A 25,075-nucleotide genomic window follows, 5' to 3' on the forward strand; every position below is an offset into this window, starting at 1 on the left:
TATGTAGTAACCCTAAAAAGTTATTTTGCTTTAATGTCTATTTTTTCTGTGATTATTACTGTTAAGTCAGCTTTCTTTTATTTGCTCATTGCCTAAAAATGTGAGCTAATTACTATGAATATAAAAAATTTTATATCATTACTTCTGAGAACAGAAAATAATCAACATCCAGTACGTTAGATTACACTGGTATCACTTGTGGTTCAAGAAACAACACAACTTATTAACAATTTTATGGTAAACTTACTTTACATTAGAGTTTATTATTTCTAAATATTCATTTGGAAGAACAAGGTATTAAAAATGTAGATGAGTTTTAGCCATTTCTTTAATTATTTATGAATCATCTATGATACAGCATAAGTCTCCTTTTTTGTTTCCCTCTTAGCATTATTTTATAAGATGTATGAAAGCTAAAAATTTCCCCTCCTAAAAAAGAGTAACAATAAAAGCTTATATTTACTAAAATATCTTCACATATTTTCATTCTTAGAATGAAGAGTCTCCTGAATAAGAAAAATGCAGTAGCTTTATGTACAATATTATATTCTACATTCTAATAAATCTGTTATCACCTTCATAAGCACCTTAAGTAGGCCTCACTCTAGGCTATATCACCATGTACATTTTAGGCAGACAACTACAGAAACAGAGATATAAGTAAGATCATTTAGAAGAAAAGACAAATAAACAACAGAATAAACTCTTTAAATGGGTAAGCCCCTAATGCATTAACTAATAAAGGAAATAAAATGGTCCTCTTTTTCATTCAAATGTGTCAAATAGGTTAGAAAGCACTAAAAAAAAGATGTTTTCCACACTGTAAAATATTTACCTGATATTATTAGGCCCTGTCCCAGTTGTAGCAATTAAATAACACTGATCTTTTTATGAATAACAAATTTTGTGCTCTTGACAAATAATTAGAATATTCTGAAGCTTTCCACTTGGCAAGTTTTGAAAAAGTCTTAACAGAAAATAAGGTCATTGCTTTTCCCATTTAGTGGATGTCCAGGGATTCAATAAAATTTCTGACCTTGTTTTTGTTGTTGTTTTCTGCAACATTTCATTTGTTTAAACTGCTTGATGTAAAAAGAAATTCCATTCTTATTCAAAGCCTCATGGAAACAGAACAGGCACTGACCATTAATGCATGTCCAATTTAGCCTGATCTTCCAACGTAGGGTATTTAACACGGTTGATAGCAATTACTGTGCACAGTTTTTCAACTTTTTCTCCCAGGCACATAGTTACCTTGTCTATCTTTCAAAACCACAGTTCTAATCATGTAAAACCTCCCAGCTCCCATCTTGAAATGCCCATGGCTATCCATTGATTTCAGATCTATACTGGCAGTGTTTGACCTATCTCTCAAAGCTAGATTACCTCCTAACTGGGTGTGAATTTACATTTACAAATTCATTTCATACTATTTGCTTTCATGACCTATGGACCAAACTTAGGGATGATACATATTCTACCCTTTAATCATGTTGCTTTCTCTTTTTGGTTGGTCCTTTATCCTACCTTTACACATTCCAATATTAACCATCTTTTATTGTCCTGCTCACATAGGATTGCAACTCTTCAATGAACCCTGCCTTAGGCCCCTCTAAGCTACAAATATCCTCTCCTTCCTCTGAATTACAAATTAGCACATTACGTGTGGAAAATAGAAAGTATGACTTCTATTATAATGTGTTTGCATGCCTTCAATTTCCCAGCAACTTTTCATTTATGTGGTCTTTTGTGATTGGCTTCTTTCACTTATCATAATGTCATGAAGGTTCATTTATGTTGTAGCACTTATCATACTTACTGCTTTATAGAGCTGAATAAAGTTCCATCATATGGATATACATTTTATTTATCTATTCATGAGCTGATGAATACTTGAGTTGTTTCCACTTTTGGGCTATTATAAATAATGGTGCTATAAACATTCATGTACAAGGTTTTGTGGGAATATATGTTTTCAGTATATATACCTGGGAGTAGAATGTCTGGATCATATGATTACTCTGTGTTCAATCATTTGGGGACCTGCTAGACTGTTTTCCAGAGCAGCTGCACTGTTTTACATTTCTACAACCAGTGAAAGATGGCTCCAATTTCTCCACATCTTTGGCAATGTTATTATTATTTTAAAATTATTATAGTTATCCCAGTGGATATGAAATGCTGTCTTAATGGGATTCTGATTTAAATATGTACTGTCTTTTGTTCTGTTGAAGTGGTATATTACACTCATTGATTTTCAGATATTAAACCGACTTTTGTTTCCCAGAACAAATCCCAAATTGGTCATGGTGTATAATCCTTTATTTTTTTCTTTTAAAAAATTTGTAAAAATTTAAGGGGATACAAATGCAATTTTGTTACGTGGATATATTGTGTAGTGATGAAGTCTTGGCTTTTAGTATATCCATCACTCAAATAATATAAATTGTAACCATTAAGTAATTTCTCATCACCAATCCCCATTCTGCCCCCACTATTCTGAGTCTCCAATGTCTATCTTTCCACTTTCTATATTCATGTATACATATGTATAATCCTTTACACAAAATGTTACATTGCATGTACTAGTATTTTGCAGAGTATTTTGATGTCTGTATTCATAAAAGATATTGGCCTGTAGTTTTCTCATGATGTCATTATCTGGCTTTGGTGTCAGGATAATACTGGCTTGATATGATGGGTTGAGAACTGTTCTCTCCTCTTCTACTTTTGAAAGAGTTTGTAAACATTTGTTTTCTTATTGTTTTGTAGTTCATCTATTGTAAGACAATTTCTTTGCTTAATCTAAAATTTATTGTTTGTATAAAAAAAGATTTCTTTTTATATTAACAGATAACCAATTGGAGCAGCATTTGTTAAATTAAATTCTTAATATCATTGATTTGGAAAGTTATTTCATAATATTAAATTTATTGATATACTCTTTTAAGTATCTCAGTCCTCGTTTTCTTTATCAAACATGACTTAGCTTTTTCTACTTTCTTATTTGTCTGGATTGTCTAGAGTATGGAGTCATTCTTTCAAGGTTATCCCAGACTTCCTGGCTGCCGCAGTGGTATTGTTCCCCTGGCAATGCCTGTATAATATTGTGCTCCTCAATACAGCGTGTTCAGCTTTATAATTAATGAAAGTCTCTTCCACAGTTTAACTAATTGATTGAATACTATGAGGTTTTTCAATATTGTTGAAAATTTAAATATATTTCTGGAGTTTTCACAGGTAAAACATTTGATAAACCTTCATGGGGCAAAAAAAAAAAAAAAGAATAATATACTTGTCAAAATCCATACAACTGTACAACGCAAAGATTGAATCCTGTCAACTACAAATGTTAGTTAATAAAAATGTATCAATATTTGGTTCATGAATTGTAACAAATGTACTACACTAAAGCAAGGTGTCAATAGCACCAAAAACTTTGAACAGGAGGAAAGAAGGTATATGGGAACTCTGTGTGCTTTCTGCTCAGTTTTTCTGTCAATATAAAAGTGCTTCAAAAGAAAGTCAATCAATTTAAAATAGATTAATTATATGTAAGACATTTGGAAGAAATATATAAATCATAGCTGGTTTTAAAAGCAGATATTAGGTATAGATAGGGTCACTTGGCAAAATAGAGCTTCACAGTTTCACACTAGCACGCACTACCAGTGCATTCTTTCCTTTTACTCCACTCCCCTCTGCAGATCCTCTGCAGATACACAGTCCTTCCTATCCCTTGTGACCTGTTTTGTTTGTTTGTTTTAAGAAATAGGTCTCTGCTCAATAATATTTAAATGATCACAACTGTGACGTGGCATGCCCCTTTCCATCTGACTTAGCTGGTAGTTTCTCTTTATGTCTGGGTCTTGATAAACCCTTGAAGGTAATATGCCTGAGATAGCAGCATCACTTCTTTATTGGGCTGTTGCTTCCCAATAAGTCATAGCAAAGAATAAAGTTTATCTAATTCCATGTACAAGCAAACACTGAAATAACCTGAATACTCATTATATAGAATTAAATAACTTAAAATTTAATCAAGAGTAGAATATTTTCCTCCTATCAAAATGAAATTTTAATGAACATTTAATAACATGGAAAACATTCTCAATATGTTAATTGGAAAAATAAAAATAAAAATCTGTGTATACATATGAAAGAAAATACATCAAAATGAGCTACCCTATCTAGAATTTCCTGGGAGAACCAAAAAAATACATTTGAAATAAATAAATTCTATACTCTGCCATGCATGTACACATGACATTAAGTTGTCTTTTAGAGAAACTGCTTAAAATTTTTCTATTTTGGTACGATTTTAGATGGACAGAAGAGTTGTAAATATAATGGAAATAGTTCTTACATATTGTAATATTGATATCTTTCATAACCATGAGGTATTCATTGAAAATAAGAAATTATTGTGAAGCACTAAAATATATGCTACATATTTTATTTGGATTCACCAGTTTCCCCTCTAATGTCTTTTTCTCTTCCACAATGTCTTATTCCATTTAGTTGTCATATTTCCCTTGTGTCCTCCAATTTTGACAGTCTTACTGTGTTTTCTTCCTTTTCATAACCTTGACACTTTTGAAGAGTACTGTTCTCATATTTTGTTGAATGCTTCTCAATTTAGGTTTGTCTGATGATTCCATATGATTATACTGGGGTTCTGATTTTTTTGGAAGGCTACTACAAATAAGAAGTGCTCTTCTTATTGGGTGATATCAAGGAACACACAAAATCAACAAGATTTATTACTAGTGACACTAACTTTGATCACTTGGTTAAGATGCTATCTTCTGGTTTCCCTATTATAGCGTCACTTTTTTTTCTCTTTCTGCACTCTGTTCATCAGAATGAGTCACTAAGTTTAGCCACATTCAAATGAAATTTTAAACCAATGTTTTAAACCTTTATTCTCTCCATGGCTTTAAATGGTAGGTGTCTTCATGATTAACAATATGTGGCCTACTCATTACATATAAATTTCTGCCTCTGGAAGGTGATGGGTTAGCTTTCAAGGTGTCACAGAGATTTCAAGTCAAAGTTACACATCCCACTTGACCATAATATTAACTCAAGCTATTTGAAACTTATTTAATTATGGTGAAAATTCAAACTAAGCTCTAGCTAATGTGGATGATGAACTTATTTTAGACTTTCCACGTGAGGTGCTCCATCGTGTATTTCACATATGTCCTGATGAAGTTTAATTCAAATCATTGTGAATATTCCCTCTCTATTTGGTGCTATTTCCACAGCTATTTTGTATGATGTGATAATACACTGGAAAACAGATAGAGAGGGATTTCTTTTTTTATTTTTATAGATAAAAATATTGTTTTATTCTGGGTACTTATAACATCAGTGATTCTAATTTTTTAAATCTTTTGGTGTTCACCAAATTTTTCTCAATCTCATATATTGCCTTTATAACAACAAAAAAGATAATATTACACTTTTTTAAAGTAATGGATTTATGCAAGATATGTCTGCTAATGAAAATATGATATGACATAGGATAAAGAAAGAACTTCAATCTCAGAACTTCAATCTTTTTCTATTACTTAAATAAAATTGAGTGATTCCAGTGGTTTTGGATCCCTGAGTCTTTGCTGACACTTATTACATTCTGTTCAGTTGTCCACCTATGTTCTCTCTGCTGTCATTTGCAGTGGGCTGAGAGATTCGTGAATGTCTTTCATAGAATAAAGAAAGAAATAAAAATGTCCAAAGGAAATGAAAACTTCTGGAATCGGACTGGTCCTCAAGTCATGTAGCTTTTTACCTCATAAATATATCTTAGATACAGGCCCTCCTCTTCATTATGTTCTGCACCACAGAATTATTTCATGCTATCATTGCCTGAAACATTGCAATAGCTTGGTGACCTCTGTCACTATTCACTGTTCAGTTAAGACAACTACATATTGTGGTCAGATTGACCTGCCTGTATTCAAACACATAATATAACTTTCTGTAGTAGATTGAATAGTGGGTCCCCAAAAGATACAGTCATGTCTCAGAACCTATGAATGTAACCTTGGTTGGAAAACGAGCCTTTGTAAACATAATTACGTTAAGGAATCTCAAGATGAAGTCATCCTGGATTATCCAGATGGGCCCTAAATTCTATTATAAGTCTCCTTAAAAGAAACACGGAAGGTACTGACACACAGAGAAGACAAGGCTGCATAAACATAGAGGCAGAAATTGAAATTATGCAGCCACAAGTCAAGAAATGCCTGGAGACACTGAAAGAAGGAAGATTCTCCCCTAGTGTCTTCAGAAAGAGTGCAGCCCTGCTGACACCCTGATTTAAGCACTCTGGCATCTAGAATTGTGATAAAATTAATTTATGTTGTTTTAAGCTATGAAATTTGTGGAAGTTATGATAGCCCTAGGAAAATAATACATTTTCCAATTTATAAATTCTTGTCAGATTTCCATGAACTAAAATAGTGTTTTTCAAACTTGAGAGCTAATAAGTCTTCAGAATATTTATTTGTGCCCCTCTGGTCCATGAACCCCATTTTCTGGTAGACAGAATAATGACTTCCCCAAAGGTGTCCATGTCCTAATCCCCACAAGCTACGAATTTCTTATGTTACATGTGTATATTAATCCATTCTCATGCCACTAATAAAGACATACCCACAACTGGGTAATTTATAAAGGAAAGAGGTTTAATTGACTCACAGTTCAGCATGGCTGAGGAAACCTCAGGAAACTTACAATCATGGCAGAAGGAGTAGCAAATACATCCTTCTAGGAGTGTATACCTCATGGTGACAGGAGAGAGAAAAATGAGAACTGAGCAAAGGTGGAAGCCCTTTATGAAACCATCAGAACTCATGAGAACTTACTATCACAAGAACAGGATGGGGGTGACTTCCCTCATGATTCAATTACCTCCCACCGGGTCCCTCCCACAACACGTGGGGATTATGGGAACTACAATTCAAGATGAGATTTGGGTGAGGACACAGCCAAACCACATCAATATCAAAAAGGAATCAAGGCTGCAGATGGAAGTAAGCTCACCTTACCTAGGTAAGATAATACTGGATTATTTGGGCAAGACCAATGTAATCACAAGAGTTTTTAGAGTGGAAGAGGTAGACAGAAGAGGAGTCAGAATCAGAGGAAAATATGACTATGGAGAAGGTCTGAGTGATGTGATTCAAGAACTCGACTGGCCTTTGCTTTAAAGACGGAGGAAGCGGGCCACAAACCAAGGAATGCAGATGTTCTCAAGACTAACCTGGGAAGGACAAGGAAATAAATTCTGCCCAATAGACTCCAGCAGGAGTGCAGCCCTGCCCTTGACTTTAGCTCAACGAGACTCATTCTGGACTGTGAGACTCCAAAACTGTGAGATAATAAATTTGTGTTCTTTAACCACTAAATTTATAGTCGTTTGTTATGGCATCCATAGACGCTAATACACCATATATGTTTTAAACTCTCATTAAGTAAGAAAACCATGCAGTGTTTCTCCTCTAAGCAAAGTTTAGTAGTTTAACAAACTTGTCTTTTTTTTTTCTAAAAGGTAGATTATGCATACACTTTTTCTTCTTACATGCTTGTCATATTTTTAATTTTTTTTCTGGAATTAAATGCAATTGGTAATTTTTGAAAAGAACAACTATTTCTCCAGGGAAAGAAAACAATTGGCTTCATTTCTTTGGATAATTGCCTTATTTGTACCTTGAATTACTCAGACATGCTTGACTGATTGAACTGAAATATAAATCATGTTTTTAATAAATTTTATTTCACGACGAACATGTTCCTGCTGTTAATAAAAAATAAGAGGCTAATAAATAAAATCACAATAACATAAACAACATGAGAAAGATAGGGAAGATGAAAATAAATTTGGACTAAAAATTAAGAAACATATACTCCAATTCTGGTTTTGACATAAACAAAAAGTAAGCAAATTACAGAACCATTATAGCTCTTAATTTCCTCCTCTATGAAGTAAGGAATGAACTTAGTATGTAATTCAAGGGTTCTACTTCTCTCCGTATTAGTTTACTAGCTTGACAAATTCATTCTATGAAACTGGAAAGTAGGCCTGAGAATGAGGAAATGCCATGATCATTGAGAGGTATAATTATCTTTTTATACTGTGACATAAGGATAGTCACAGAGAGAAGCAAAAATCTCATTGGGAGCCTCAAAGTCTGCTTAGACATTTGGATAAACTTAATGTGCAAACTGGAAACAATATTAGAAGAGTATTTTGAACTCTTTATAGACCCTCTGATCTGCTTACAAACTCAGCTCGAAATACACAGAAGATGAGGCTGCAGGAACTGTTAGTTTTGCCAGTGTAGACATTCCAGCGAACATTCTTAAACCAATAATTTTCATTACTCATGCTGGCATGCTCAGTAGGTGGAAGCCAGAAGTAATATACTTAGATGAAGTTGAACTATAAACAGAGTAAAGTTACTTACCAAGGGTGCACACATTTGCAGAACAGATTAGGAATTTTGTTAATATTTGATATCGCTATTTTTCAATGTCTTTACAATTTTATCCCCAAATCCCTCCCATAAAAATTAGAATTAAAAAACTTAAAATATTGATATCTGTTTGAATTCAGACATTAATGTTACATAATATTTTATTCTCATTTTTATTTTATTTTATTTATAGTTGATCAAAGTAGTAAAAGAGAATCTATTTTTAAAGAAGATAACAAAACAGAAAGGCAAGACTGAAATTGAGTAATTTACCCTTAAATATTTTCTTTCTTGGTTTTATATATACTAAAGAAAAACAATTATTATGGTCATGTGTTTAAAGCAGTACTTCAACTAGTCTTTGAGTTAGAATAGCCCTAACTATTGTCTTGATAAGACCTGGATAGCTTTATATCACAATAAACCTAGACAGTAACAGTTCTACATTGCAGAGGTGGAGGAAGATTTGATTGTGTGACATGCTGTATGGTATAGTCATTAAATAAATAAATAAATAAATAAATAAATAGACACTTGTCAAAAGACCAGCATAGCGTGGATGCCAGCAAAACTGTAAATGGTCATTTAATTTCAAATTGAACTGAGGCTCTATTCATATGAGTTATTCAGAGCTTCGTCAGAGCAGCTTACAGGCTAATTTTTCTGATGCACAAAAGTGCTAGCCATAATCTAGGAATGCCTTCCTCTCATTTTAGAAGAATGGATTTAAATGTAATTTATTTCCCCTGATGAGTCAAAGTTGATTTTTGTTTATTTAGGTCCCAGTTAATCCAAATAGGCATCCATGCTAGAACTCTAAATTATTCTCAAATCTGTTAGTCATAAATTGCATTATTTAAGTGGTATTATCACCTGTAATAAACTATTATTTGTATTCCCTTGTGATACCTGGAGGTGTTTGTGTCCAGCTGCCATCTGGTAGGCATTGCTAAGCCAGTGGCCCCTTTTTCTTTCTCAGATTAGTCATCACAGTGCAGTGTTCATTATGCAGGCCTTTTTTATAAATGAATGAAAAGGAGCCAACTATGCTCAAAATCAAACACATGAAAATAAATCGGATCACTTTAAGAAAACTTGAATAGGAGAAGCTCTAGGTTTACACATAGCTTTGCACCTTTTACATAATTGCCAAACATTCATGTGTGCTGTTTAATTTTTATTGTCTTTAGGTAACTCATTGGCTCTAAGTCATTTGATTTCTACTTCTTTCTTTCCTTAGTCACTCACCCTCTCTTATGTGGCCATGCTTGGCTTGCCTATGCTATTCTAATCTTTAGTAAGCATATGGTTTTCTCAATAAGATGCTTTATAGTATTTCTCTGACATTGTTTAGCATCCTACCTAGAATGTCAGCTTACATCCTTGTAGCTATAATACATAATAGAATATACTCTTGAGTGAGGTAGAAAGCAAATTCTTGTCTGGTAGGCAGACATAAATATCTGGGCAGACTTAAGGTGGTATGGAAGTTAACTAACTGGTGCAGCTTTTGATCCTACCTGTTTGTGCCAGGAAGATTATAAGACAAAAGAATGAATGAAGCAGAAGGAAAATTAGAATGACCTATATTTTCCTTCATAGAAAATCTAAATCAGCTCTACTTGTGAAGAGGTGTTAATTAACAGTTTTCTGAGTAGAGAACTGGCATGCAGAGCTTTGATCACAACAGATCCTGAGTAGGACTGTGAATTAAAGTTTCAGGTTGTAAGCACTTAAACAAAAAAGCCTACCTTTTTTGCAACTGACATTTTGCCACCTAGGGCCATGCTTCAGTGGCCACTTACAAATAACTATTGACTAATGTATTATGGGGCTTCCAGTTGACTCTAAAACTATATCCTATAAAATCAATATCTGTGATGCATAGACAATGCCCTGAGTATATTTCTCGCAACCTCAGAGCAGATGATACTGCCTATATTTATGTAAAAATTTATTTACAATATTAACATTGATAAGATTCATTGATAAGATAATGATTCATGCTGCTGCCAGCATCCCAGGGACTAAAGATATTGTTTGTTTTTCATGGAAAAGAAAATCAGGAAAATTATATATGGAAGAAAATTGGACATAAAATTTTATGAGAAAAAGGTTTTCCAGATGCATATCCTATTCTTCCAACCCCAATTTTTATGTTTGTTCACTGATGCGGACTACATTTTATTTTTTACTTGCCAATCTTTCCTACAAAATTGTAACTGATTTAAGGTTGAAGAAACCTAGACCTATATGCCATGATATTGGCTACAGAATTTTAACTAGACTATTTTAAACACAGTGTAGGCTAAAAGCTAGCTATGGGTCCACAGCAAAGAGCAGAACAGTAATAGTGATTTAGGCAGGAATTTGGCAAAAGATAAATCCAAGGAAATAAGTCCTCAATTTCTTTATTTTCCTTATCTTCTCACTCTTAATCTGTTTCACCTTTACTTCCAAAGTACTGAATTCTTGAAGATAAATGAAGAATAGACAGGATTTAGCAGGCAGAGGCAAAGATGAAGTTGTTATTTAAGGGAACAATCTGAAGAAAATGAGGATTGTAATTGGAGAAGTAGCCCAGAATGGTTACAGTACAAGATGTATAAGAGAAGAAAGAAGCATAACCTTGGCAAGATCATTTTGGACCATATTATGGAATCGAGGGAAGAGGTTAAATTATTGATTGAGGAGTTTGAACTTAATTCAGGAGGCAATGAAGAACCATTAAAGGCCCTAACTGTAAAAAAGTGACTAAATTATAATTGTGCTTTAAGAAGTTTACTCTGCCAGTGGTGTTTACTCGTTGACATCTACTCATCAACTATTTATTTTAAAAATAAAGAAACGTACATTAAGTGTTCTGAGAGATAAAGAGATTATCATGATAAAACTGCCTTTATGAGAGTGCAATTTACAGAACTATTATAAAGTGCATGTAATAGCTATGCTATCTAACACAAGTGATAAATATCTTAAGTGCATGAGAGAATTTGAGAAGAGGAAGTTTCTTCTGACTATTAGGAAGACCAATTATAAGGCTAAAACAAAGGGCTATGAAGAGATAATAAAAAATTTCAACCACCAAAATAACTGCATTTGAAGTACAGACACAAAAGATGCTATAAAAGTAAACTCAAGCAACTTGGCTGCCGTTTTGATTAGTGCATAGTGGAAAAAAGAGTTGAAACGGCTGAACATTTTCAAGCCTAGAGAATCAGGATTTATTTGTTTTTTTTACATTCAGTAATTTGGCATATATTTATGTAGTGATGACCACATAATACAATTATTTTAGTTGTTAGGATTGAGGGATGAAAATGCTAGTCCTCATGTAACTTACTTTCTAGTAGAGAAATAATAATGACATAAACAGAAAAACAGCACTGAATGATCAAAACTAGAAACCAAGAGAAGAGGTTGCTTGAAAAAGATGTAATTTGTTTAACAACATTGTGAGTTAGAGTAGCTCATGAGGTACGAATTTAAACAGAGAGGAGTGCCAGAGAGATTGACTTTTACTTGTCCAGTAGAAACAGCTCAAAAAAAAGGAGGATGAATGAGCTCATCAAAGGAGGAAGTGAAGAAAAGCAAAAATAGGGATTAGGATAGAATCTTAAGGGAATACTTGCATTTAGGAAATCAGATGTTGAATAAGAATACATTAATGAGAAAAAAGAGAGATGAAAATTTGTAAGCAATAATAAATGCTACAATATCAAATAATTTTTTTAAGCTAGGAGATTACATGGCTAAATTCAGCAGAGAGTAAGAGGATGTAGACTGGAAAACATGCCAGTTATCAAACAGTAATGGGGGCAGAAGCTAGATCATAAATCAGTTTTAGACGTGGAAGAAAGCAGAGAGACTGAAGAAGAGCTTGAGAGAGAGGTAAGTAAGGAGGAAAGTTATTTTAAGACTGATAGTTAGATATGATCATGAGTAAAAACTACTATAGCTTCACTTTCACAATTACTTTCGCTAATGATCAAGTTCCTAAGTAAGACATCAGCACTTAAGCTCAGCTCGATTCTTTCCCAAGCAAAAATGGGGATGTAAAGAGCAAAAAAAGAAGGACAAAGCAAAGTAAGAAAATAACAAATCAGTCAAAGAGAAAGTATGAGAAGGTTGGATTGAGAGCACACATAGAGCCATGGGAAGGAAAATGGGAATGCTGTTTGTCCTCAGAAGTGTGTTAGATATGCATGCTATGGCCTGAATGTTTGTGTGCCCCCAAAATCCATATGCTAAAGTCCTAACCTACAATGTGAAGGTATTAGAAGGCATTGCCTTTTATGAAGTGGTTAGGTCATAAATGATGAGCCCTCATGAATGGGATTAGTGCCTTTTCAAAGACATCCCAGAGAGCTGATTTGGCCCTTTCACTATGCAAGGACATAGCAAGAAGGCATCATCTATGCACGAGAAAGTGTTCTCCAGACTGAATCTGCTATGATCTTGGACTTCCCAGCCTCCGAAACTGTGAGAAATAAATGTCTGTTGTTTATAAGCCACACAGTTTATGATTTTATAAACCAATACAATGCAGAAAGAGATGGTGAATAAAAAGTACAGGGATAGTAACAAGGAAAGCCGAGAAGACATCTTTCAAATAGGCTTAATAATCTTGATAATTAGAGAAAAATTATTCAGCAATTTGAAGGGTTTTGGCTAGGCTTAGAGACATCAAGAGTAAAGACAGTTTGAAATAGCTAAAAAAGAAAATAAAATTATGATTCAACAGGAGATAAATAAAATGATTACTCATCAGCCTAGAAGGCTTAGTTTAAATTAGAGAGCATTTATCTGGAATGAATCAATACATATGATTTTATTATTTCCTCCAGTAAGCATTGTCTGCCCAGTAGCAGAGAAAAAGGTCTGAGTGATCCTGATTCCCCTTTCTCATATTCTACCGATCTTGCTACTGGCAGGGACTGGGGTGATCCATCTGGTGTCAGATGAGAGACAAAAGGTTTTTCTCTTCATGTTCTCCATGGTTTGTTTTACCTCTTTGATGAAAAGAAGCAGTATGCCAAAGTGTAGAAAGCAAAGTCACCAAAATATAAGCCCACTCATCTATCACTGACAGTGTTTCAGACTTACTCAGCCCTGTTGTCGTGCTGATGAGTGGGGATAGAATTGCCAGAAATCTGAGGAGAAAAGTTCTCAGAAAATTAAGCCAAGTGGGAATAATTAATTTTCCCAAGCAGGGAGTGAAATGTCTCTCCAAGAGCAGTAGGGAGGTCACACCTGACCTTCAGAAACTGTATTACGTGGCAGGAGCCCCAAGTCCTTTCTGTCACTGTTCTAACTCCTCCTAGGGAGCCTGAAAGACTTCATGCCAGGCAAGGCTACTTGATACTTATGGACATTTCCAGTTTTGGCCTTCTGTGAATGTAGAAAATATAATGGCATTGAGCTTTAATGTGCATGATTATGACTCAGATCTTAGGCTCAACCTCAGAACCCAACTGGGAACAGAGTGAATATAGTCTCTGATTGTCAGGAGTGAATGAGTCAAACATACATAATTCATATAATAATTTAGACAGTAAAATAGCCCAATAAAATAGGAAGGTTTTTTTCTTTTAAACTTTAAAGGAGACCATTTTCATAATCCAGGCTTAAAAGGAGGCATATATTCATGTAATCCAACCACTTAAAATTAAGAGAAATCTCTCATCAGAGAATTTTAAAACTACTATAGCTTCTCTTTTACAATTAACTTTGCTAATGGTCAAGTTCCTAAGTGAGGCAGTATCACTTAAGCTCAGCTCTATTCTTTCCCAAGCAAAGGGTCTGTTGAAAGGATGCCGTAATAAAGCCAAGATAGGGCTCCTTTGTGCCTTTTGATGGAGTGAGACGGAATGGCATCAGATTGGGGATAACTTTAAGCACTATCGCTGCTATATGAGGAGATAAAACAGAAAGCAGTCCGTGTCTCTGAGTTGTTTTGAAGCAGAAGCCTGTGCTTCAGCAAGGAATATTTGTAACTGGAACTGACTGTAGTCTGAACTAAGAACTGCCGTTGGCTGTGAGTAATGAATTCTGTGCCTGAGGTCTGTGTTATTGCTCCTGTTATTCAATATCTTGGTTCCAAGGCAAAAGCTGCTGGACATGGGCACATTTATAAATGAATAGTGTAGTATAAATTCTGAGAACTTATGGAGACAAGAAAAAGGAAGGACTGCCGTATGAAACACTCTCAGCCACTTCCTCAGCAAGGAGGAAAGGAAGCAATCTCATATGTAATAGTGACTTTTTTATGTCTGGCCCATTCTAATATATGATATCATCATGATTCTGCAACTTAAGTATATTAAGCTCATTTATAAAATAATGAGACGAAGGCTAAGTATTTAAGAGCCTTTCTCAGTCAGACGGCAGAAAGGAGCAAGTTCAGCTGCTGAACTAATTAAATTTATCTTTGCTTAGTTGTTCTCGACATATGAGCTTTGGACCGGCAGCATTGGCATCATCTGGAAATTTGTTAGAAATAAAATTCTCAGGGCCCATCCCAGATCTACTGAATGAGAAACTCAGCATTAAAGAATGAACTCAGCAATCTGTGTTTTAACAAACCACATAGGGGATTCTGATAAATACTACAGTGTAAGACCTACTGATCTAGTAAGAAGTCCATGCTCCCTACCAGTGTACACTACTTTCCCCACTCTGTGAAAATACTAATAATTGAAATATTAAATGGATGCATACTCAAGACACTTTGTCCATGTCAGGTGTCCACAATTCCACCATTCACTTAGTCATTTCCCTCTGCATAAATTCACTCATTCATTCAATAAGTGCTATATAGAGTGTATGATGATGAGGACAGATAAACACAAAGATTAAGACAAACTGTCTGATATTAGAGAAATAGGGCAGGCACACATGAATTAGTTATATTACATGAGGCAATATCTAATCACTGCCAGAATGAAGAACTCAGAGAATTCCATGAGATTTTTGGATACAAGAAAAGATTAAGTTGTTACAGTAAGACCTCATGGAGAATACAAGACTCTAGCATGATGTTGGGAAAATGAGAATATAAAAAGGTGATGGTGGTGATGGGGTGTGGATGGGGTTATTCCAGGTGGATAAAAGCCTGGAAAAGTATATTTGAGAATGTCCAGAGCAACAACCTGTTTTCTTAGAAGAGAAAATCGCCACAGTGGTTTAATAATTTGCAGGAGGTACCTGAAGTATAAAGAGTCTCAGAATAGGAATGAGGAGACCTGGATTCTATTCTGTCATAGCCAAGTGACATTTTTCAAGCTCTCCATTTCTTTTTTTTTAAGGCAGGAGTTTCAGTTCAATACTTGTTGACAAAATTGCTGGAAAGGTTAATGAAAATAATCTCTGTCAGGCTTTCCCAATATAGGCAATATGTATGTGCTAGAAAGAAAAAGTTCAACTTTCAAATATATTTGGGGAATAATGGGTTAAATTATTGTTCTATAAGCTGTCAGGCTTCTCAGAACCCTTATTGTGTTCAGGAGATAGTGAGCCTCTCAGGAGAGAAATTAGGATATGCTACGTCCCAAACTTATTTTGCCCTGGAATCCCTTTATTTGAAAAAAAAAAAAACTTTTTACTATCTCCCAAGCAAGCATCACAGAAAGTACAGGCAAAAAAAAAAAAAAGGAAAGAAAGAAAGAAAGAAAATGAAAAGGTAATCTATGTGATAATGTCTGGGCACAGAATGGTGTTCATTAAATGTTAATTTAATTGGATTTTTCTGCAGACCAGTTACAGTTCATCTTAGATCTCAGCGTACAATAGTGGAAGTGGCACGGTAATCTGAACACAAGGCCAACAAGGCTACATTCCCACAACTGTAGCTCAGCATTCATTTTCCATGTATCTCAAAGCTTTTGCCAACTGAAAATTCGTACAAAATATACCTGTTTCTAAAAGTGTTAAAACTCTTGATTTTCTGTAGCCCAAAAGACATAATGAAATTGCCAAAAACATTTTTCATGATTGATGCAATCAATTGATAAATGTAACCTATCGAGGTGTCATATGTAATGAGCCAATATTTACATAGAATAATTATGTACATACATAATTTTAGACACACATTTATACAATGTGTTTCCTATAAGAGAGCTATCTCTGAGTATTGTGATTGGTGTATTTAAATAGAGCAGGAATTGTATATTGAAGTTGACAAATATTTTTCATTCCTACTTTGTGTGTCAGACACTGAGCAGAAAAGTTTGAAAAGCACAACAGAATATTTTCGAACAAGATATTCATGATCTAGTGGGGAATAGTGATGCCCATGTGTACTATAAGAGATAGGAGAGAGGCAAACACTCCATGAAAACCAGAGGAGGGAGCGGGTAATCCTGGTTGCGGGGGAGTCACAATGGAAAGTTCCATCAAGAGAAGGTGACTCTTGATTTGGGCCTGATATGATGATTCTAACATGTTCAGGGAATAAAGCAGAGGATTCCAGGGAAATCATTTTGAGAAGTCACAGCCCCCTTTTCGTATGAAGTATATTCTGCAACACACGAATACTAAAAAGTTGAAGATTACTTGGGATTGCAAAGCTGCATGCATGTTTAAAATACCGTCCTTGTCTACACTCAAGCTTATTAACCCAAGGTCAGAATTTTGAAATTCAGACTTTTAGATGCATTTGATTGAGCTTCACAATTTAAGATTACAAGAATTAAGTCTTTTAGTATGAACTTGTTTATTCAATAGACAATCACCATAAGCTTGACACCTGGTTTCCTGATTTCTAATAATCAACTGCTATAGGATGTTGGGGCTCAGAAAACAAAACCCCAGAGTGAAGGGTTTGACAAAAGAGTCAAAGTGCAAGTCTTGTCCAGGAGGAAGTAGATAATTCTGTGTAATGAGAGAATAAAATAGGAGTAAGGAGTTGCAGGAGACCTGGACTGGGCATTCCTATTGAAGGAAGATTATGAATATTGTTAGTGCCAAGGTAAGAATTAAGTTTTTTTCGAAAGAACATAGGGTGGTATCAGAAAAAATTATGATGAAAAAGTATTTTGTTTTAGAAAAGATGCCTCTGACTTTTCATTGGAAAATATATCACAGCTGAATGAAATTTTCAAATATAAGGGATAATAATACTAAAATATCTTCCTGTAGGCATTTATAATATGCTGGGCCATGAACTATTCTATAGATGTTATTCCTTTAATGCCCTCATAGCAAGAAGACATAGAAATCATTTTCTCCATTTTAGGTATAAAGTAATGTGCTTAAATTCCCACACCTTAAAACTATAGAGCAGAATTCAAATCCAAATTTGTGTATGTCAATGTTTTTAACAATTATTCTATGCTAACACCCATAAAAATCATAAAATAAGTAGAAGGAAATATGGGTGAAGGATTTTTTTTACATTCATGAGGATAGGAAAATACTTTCTAAATATATATTAAAGTCAGAAAGAGAAAATACTTAAGAAAAAATGATAGATTTGATTACATGAATATTAACATTTATATAGCATAATTATAAACAAAATAGAAAAGCAAGCAACAAAATAGAAAAACACTTGCAACATGTGACAGAGACCTAATTAATCTTATATCAAGAGTTTCTAAAAATAAAAAAAATGTGGACTCCCCTATTACGAAAATAAGCAAAGGATGGAGACTACTAGTCATTAGAAGGAGAAATACTATTCAGAATATCTGTGGGTAGGCAGAATTTTTTTCCTTTTTTTTTGGTGGGGGTGGGGGGTAGTACTGGGTCTCGCTATATTGCCCAGGCAGGTCTCAAACTCCTGGGCTCAAGCTATCCTCCCACCTCTGCCTCCCTAAGAGTTGACATTGCAGGTGTGAGCTACCACACCTGGCAGGCAGAATTTAAGGTGATAAACGTACTCATATCAAGTTGGTTGGGGTCTAACTTTGCACCCCTAACTTTCTAGAGGTAAGTTTGAGAATATGTATCATAATGTAAAGTGTGAGTTCTTCGACCCAGTAATTTCATTTCAGGATATTTTCCTTAAAAATAATTAATAAGATGCAGTTGGATGATAAATAGGAACAAAATAAGGAAATTGGTTGGGAGAAGAGAGACTTTATAAGACTAAATCAAAGTCTTATGGATATGAGATATCAACCCCATTTAAATGATTTTCTTTTCTTTCAAATGTTTTTGGCAGAATCTGTGGTCCTTGCTATATTCTCAAATGTAACAAGTCTACAGGGAGAGATTATGGGTCTTACACAGGGCAGTGAGCTAATAAGGGACCTTCGTAAAATTTGGCTTGGAGACATGAAATTCAAAGTCATGGCCCCTTTTTTCAGATGGAGTATATTCTGCAACACTAGAATACTAAAAAAGTTGAAGACTACTTGGGATTGCAAAGCTGCATGCATGTTTAAAATACCATCCTCGCCTAGATTCAAGCTTATTAACCCAAGGTCAGAATTTTGAAATTCAGACTTTTAGATGCATTTGTTTAAGCTTCACAATCTAAGGTTACAAGAATTAAGTCTTTTAGTATGAACTTGTTTGTTCAATAGACAAACAAAGATAAACTTGACACCGGGCTTTTGGTTTCTAATAACCAACTGCTGTGGAATGTTGGGGTTCAGAAAACAAAACCTCAGAGTGAAAGCCTCAGAAACAGTTTCTCTCTGACTTTCTCCTGCCCTCCTGACCCTTGCCCCTCATTTCTCCCTCTAGGCAAGCCATAGAAACTAGAATTCCTCTTTCTCTAGGCAATAGAAACCGAACCCCATTTTCTCAAGGCCAGCAATAAAACCTAAAGTATTACTGTAATCTTCCACTACCTTTCTGTTAAGAGCTGGCCTTAAAGAAATCTTCTGACCTACCTTGTTGAACAGTAGGTTATGAGAGCCCCATTCCAGAAAGGATACTGATCCATACCCAGGAGGAAAGAATGTTACACAAAGAAGCCAAGAAAAATCCAAACAGACAGGCCTTGCTGGGTTTTCCCACTCAGTATACTACTATTAGATCATACCCTCTTTGTCCAATCAGATTTCTACACAGCTATCCACTCTTCATCAAATCTAAGCATAAAAATCGGCAGTTTTCTCTGTATCTTTGGGCCTTTGTTCTGAAGGTTCTTGTGTCATGTAAAATTATGATTAAATAAATTTTGTATGCTTTCCTCTCGTTAACCTGTCATTTGTTGTAGCAGTGTTGGCCATGACCCTCATGATGGATGAGGAAAGATTTCACTGCAATGGGTAAATATCAGTGCAGCAACACCACCTAGATATCATTGTGAAACCTCAGAATCCTCTAGTCGTTTCTCAAAGACACAATTAAGCAAAAAATGAAGTCAAGAGATGAAAAGTATTTGAACGTGAAAGGGGCTAGAGTCTATAATCTCTATGGAGATGAAGGCTATGCACCAAGGACATTTAAATAACTGGAAATGTTTTATTCTCTTAAAACTCTATCTCAGTTGTTAAAAAATAAACACAAAAAAAGCATTTCTCTGTAATTTAACATCCTCCTGCTGTATCTTTTAACATAACTTTCCCATTCATTTGAATTTCTGCCAGTCAATGTCTTTGGCTCCTTATTTCCTTTTCTATTGAACTAGAAGCTTCTAATCTTTGCTTTTCTCCAATAAATACAAATGCTGCATGGTAGTTGTGTTTCCTCCGTAAAGAGAATCGGAAGCAAGGAGCCTGCAGTAAATACTTCTAATTAAAGGTTTTTCTGACATATAGGAAGCAGCCCTTTCCTAAATGTGTGCCCAGGGTGAATTTTTACTGCAATAAGGTGGTCACCAAAATCTCATTCAGAGTCTAATATAGATGTATACTTCCTATCTGAATCCGAGAATTTTTGTTGTATTTGGATATTTAGATCTAGCCACTAATGAACAATGTTTGGAAGACAAAATTAACATATGAATAAGACTAATGTATAATATTCTATGGTTTGTTTTGGTTTTGGTTTTTTAGTGTTTTGAATGTTCCTTTTAAATAAAACAGTTATATTATTCAGGAATTACTGAATGTAAACATTATTTAACCAGTTTTTATCACTTACTGCTAACACAGGACATGCAACCCAATTCAGAATCTGAATAGTTAACTTTGAGAGAGCCCAGGAGTGGTTCAAATGCTCCCCAACACATCCCATCAGCTTCCACACAGCCTTTCCCATTTCTTTTTTCTTCTGTTGTAACCTCCCACTGGGGGACCCCATCGTCACCACCTGAGTGTGGCTCTTGCCATCTCCACAGAGCATCATTATTATTCCTTATGGTCTGACATTCAATTTTGATGTCCTTGTACTGTACATCCATTTGTCTTTGAATGTTTATATCTTCTATTTGAGTTTTGGTTTCAACAGGAAATAGTTTCATTTCACAGAGAATATGCAGTCAAAAATTTAAGCTAGTTTATGAAGAAATCCCTCTTGTTTTTTTCTATTTCCTGTCTCTCTCATGGCTGTTACTATTCTTTGCTTCTTGCTAGATTGTCTTGACACATATACTTAGAGGTCCCACCATCAGTGTTTTCTGTTTATCCTGATTATGACTTATGGGGCTCTATTTTAGGACCACTTAATAACTGGCAAAGAGCTGGTCTAGTAGAAAGGTTGGATATAGGACTCTCAGAAGATCTACATATTTCTCAGAACATTTTCTTTCTAACTCTGCAATTTGGTGTAAAGATTTGCTTAATACACCAGATAAATGGATGCCTGGCTTGCAGAAAAACTCCTAATGCTACAGGTTCTTCATGGAGAGTTTTGGAGTTTACTTAATTTCAGAAGCTTTGGACTTTATTCTCATGTACAATCCCTTTTTTATTATCCTGCCTCCCTAATAGTCTGTTTCTTGTAAAACCTGTGTTTGAATGAATGAATAAAAAATTATTGCTTGAGGATGGCAGTTTGATATATTTCTCTAGGCACTGTTTTCTCTACTACATTACTCCCAACACCTCAACATTCAGTCTTGATTATTTTCTGACCTGAGGAGGCATCAAAACCTATTCTTACCAAATGTAGAGAGTTTTACATTTTATGTATCCAAATTTAAACAAAACTATAAAGAACATCAAGCTAAGTAGCATAAACTAAGGGTGAAATGTTGCTTGCCAAGATTTCAATAACTTGATCATCCTTCATAATGTAGATGTTTAATTAACTTCATGAGGTCCTGTTTTTAATCTCACCCTCCAAACAGCATGCTAAGTAACCCACATAACTAAACCTGAAACTTAAAATTACATTAATAATAGCTAACATTTATGCAGAGCTTACCATATGCCAGGCACTCAGCAAGTATATTACATACATTATTTCTATTTAACCTTGACAACAACACTATGTGTGGGCATAACATGGAAAATTGAAGTAAATTTCTAAGCTAATAAGTGGTGTAAAACATTATTGCAGCCCAGGCAGTCTGATTACAGAAAATACCTCATGAATTCTTAACATATGAAACTTTAACATGTTAAAAGTAAAGACATTCTTCTTTTCAGTGTCAAGTAACAAATAGTTTTAACAATACCTTACATAAACCTACATTAGTTTTCCATATCCACAGTCAACCTTTTCTAATGTCCTTTTTTTGTGTTTACATTGCTTTATTAAATTGTGTATAAAGCATTCTCCTAGGCATACACATTGTTTTAGTCATTATCTCAACACTCATACTCAGGAGTAAATGTAACCATCAGATAATCTTTTCTCAATGTTCATTTTTATGTCAAGGCAAGTATAGGCAGATAATACAAATGTATCTTTCTTCCTGAGGTTAACATTTTAGTTTGGTTTATTACCGTAGCCAGGGCATCCCACTCAAGTTGGACCCAGGAACCTTCCTTTGTCAAAAAGCCCACTAGTGCATTTCCTTAGAACTATATAGAAAACAATGCTTCTGGTGCTATGAAAGAAGGAGTCTCTAATATGACTCACCCTCTTGGGCTCATATGCACTTTAGAAAGATAAGCACACAGATGCAGGCAGACACAAATCTGACCCAGCATGATCTAGTGCTATAATTCTCACCTGAACTTCATGCTGTGAAGGTTCCATGGTGAAGGAAAGGATTTGTGCTCTCTGGGAATGGGATCAGGGAAAATTTTAGAGAGAGTGACTTTTGAGCTGGAATCTGAAGGATGTGTAAGAGTGAAAGGCACAAAGGAGAAGTATTCTAAGTTCCATTATAAAACATGTCTTAAATGAATTAGATTCATCTACCAGAAAATAATGCCTCTCACCATACATATTGAGAGAAAAAAAGGAAATAAAACATAATTAAATAATCAATTCATGAATTTCATAAAGAATTCAGATTTTTAAATCTGCTGTGAGCATTTCTACATTTTTTTGTAAATTTGAACTTTACTTTTATTTTATTAAAACTTTACCTTTAAGTAGAAGGCAATGTGTGCTGGTTAAGAGCATGTACTCTAGAATGAGACCAAGATGGCTTCATTAAATCCTGACTCTGCTGCTTAGTAAAGTAGTTGGGTAAGTTTGTATAAATTATTTAACTTCTCTGAGCGTCAGATTCTTCCTCCAGAAAATCGGGGGAAATAACATTTATCTTAGTGGAGTGATGTGTACAGGATTTTACATGTCATGGATTCTCAAAACATATATATATATATGTATATATATATATTTATACATACTTTTGAAGTCCTCAAAATAGGGAAATATCTCACATATTTTGAAGCCCACTCTGCACAGTATTTTATTTTAGGTAAAATGAGTGAATAGACGCATAATTACACAAATGAATGGAAGGAGTTAATTAAGGAGTGAGTGAATTTGGCATACTTCAATTCTGCAAGTTATAGCCTTCAAAAAAGAAAGGTGCCTGTAGAATATTTCTGTAAAGAAAAATTAAAAATTATTTATTTATCAGTACATATTGCTGTGCTATGAAGATGTGATATTATTCTGATGTTAGGGGAATATGTAGTCAAGTAATCAGAACTACACGGATCCTGTTCTGCTCCATCTGCCCTCTTTATAAACTCCCTGGAATTTTATGACAGTTTAATTGTATTATGTTACTTACATGAATATATACCTTTAAAAGTTCATATGGGTATAAAATAAGAATGCAGTGAATGAAAAAAAGTGACATTTTGGTTCAAAATTAGCCAGCAGTCTAAAATGGCATATGTCACAAAGGTGAAATCTGCATTAGGACATATTCTGGCAAAAACTTTTTTCCCAAGAAAAAGTAGAGAATTGCTTTGTGGGGAACATCACTGATAATTCAAAAGGGTTCCCTGTGAATAGCCTTAAAATATTATATTACAATGTTCATGAAGCATTGAAATGTTTGGATTTAGGGGAATAACTTTAATGAAAAGTTTGCTTTCATAATAGCATATATTGCTTTTCCCCCTTAGTTATTCTCTTTTTCTTCCTTTCTTCCTCTCTCTTAATCATGCTGAAAGGAATGTAAGGTGAGACTAATTCTACGCTGCACCAGACAGAAAGATAATGGGATGAATGATAGGGAATGAGATACTGTGTATAAAGCTGCTTGCAAGAAGAAGATTGGAATGGCTATGGATTCATTTAAGAAGAAAGTAACTAAAAGAATTAAAAATTTATTAAAGTTAACCAAGTTGAAAGAGTGAAGACATTAGATAAAGAAAGTATTTGTAGAGGGGATATTGGGTTTAGAATTGATGGAAGCAGGTTAAGTAAGACTCAAGTGACTATGGAAGACCAAAAGTTATCTATATCACAGGGCTTAAATGTGGAGCCCTATATGAAAGGGCTAAGAATTTGTGTTCATCTAAAAATCAGGGCTGAAATCAAACTTGCTGAGTGTGAGTATCAAGAAATTGGGTCATTAGTGTCCAGCTGGAATTCAGTGACCAAGCCAGACTTATTATTGATATAGAGCATGCATCCTAAAATTAACAATACCTTAACTGAATATATATTTGTCACCTAAATAGCATATGATATGTTGATGATACTTACAAGCCAGGGTAAAATACAAGAGCACACGACTGGGCTGCATAAGATGTAACAAGGAATGCAATCTTACTAAGATGCACGTATCCTTCTACATGCTTTATACATATTTTTTTCATTTATCTTCATTATAAACCTATGTAGCAGGTATTATTATTTTCCCTATTTTGCAGATAAAAATTGAAGAACTTAAAGTTAAACAACCATCCTAGATGAGCCAGCTGGTTAGTTAAGGAGCTGATTTGACCCAGCTTCAGTACTTTAACCACTCTAGCACACTGCTCCAGAAGGACACCTCCTAAAGGCTGCACCACTCTCCTTTCATTTTTGTGGAAGGAGGGAGTGTGCTTTGTACATGATAACAACATCTATTTGTGCATATGTTCAAATTTTAACTCAGGATCTTCCTCTGTGTTTCCCTTCTGAGAATATACCCTCACCAACTGCCCAGTGCGCAGAGCCAAAAAAAGCTGCAGTCTTTGTAGATACCTCCCTCTCAAGTTTTCCCATTCAACATGTTGCCTAATTCTACCAATATCACCTCACACCTACTGAGTTCAGCCAGTTCTCTGTTTCCGCTGCCCCAGACTTTTCATACCTGGACTTCTGCAAACCTTTTCTGTTGATTT

Source organism: Gorilla gorilla, chromosome 3 (genome assembly GCF_029281585.2).
Source record: "Gorilla gorilla gorilla isolate KB3781 chromosome 3, NHGRI_mGorGor1-v2.1_pri, whole genome shotgun sequence".
Taxonomy (NCBI): Eukaryota; Metazoa; Chordata; class Mammalia; order Primates; family Hominidae; genus Gorilla; species Gorilla gorilla.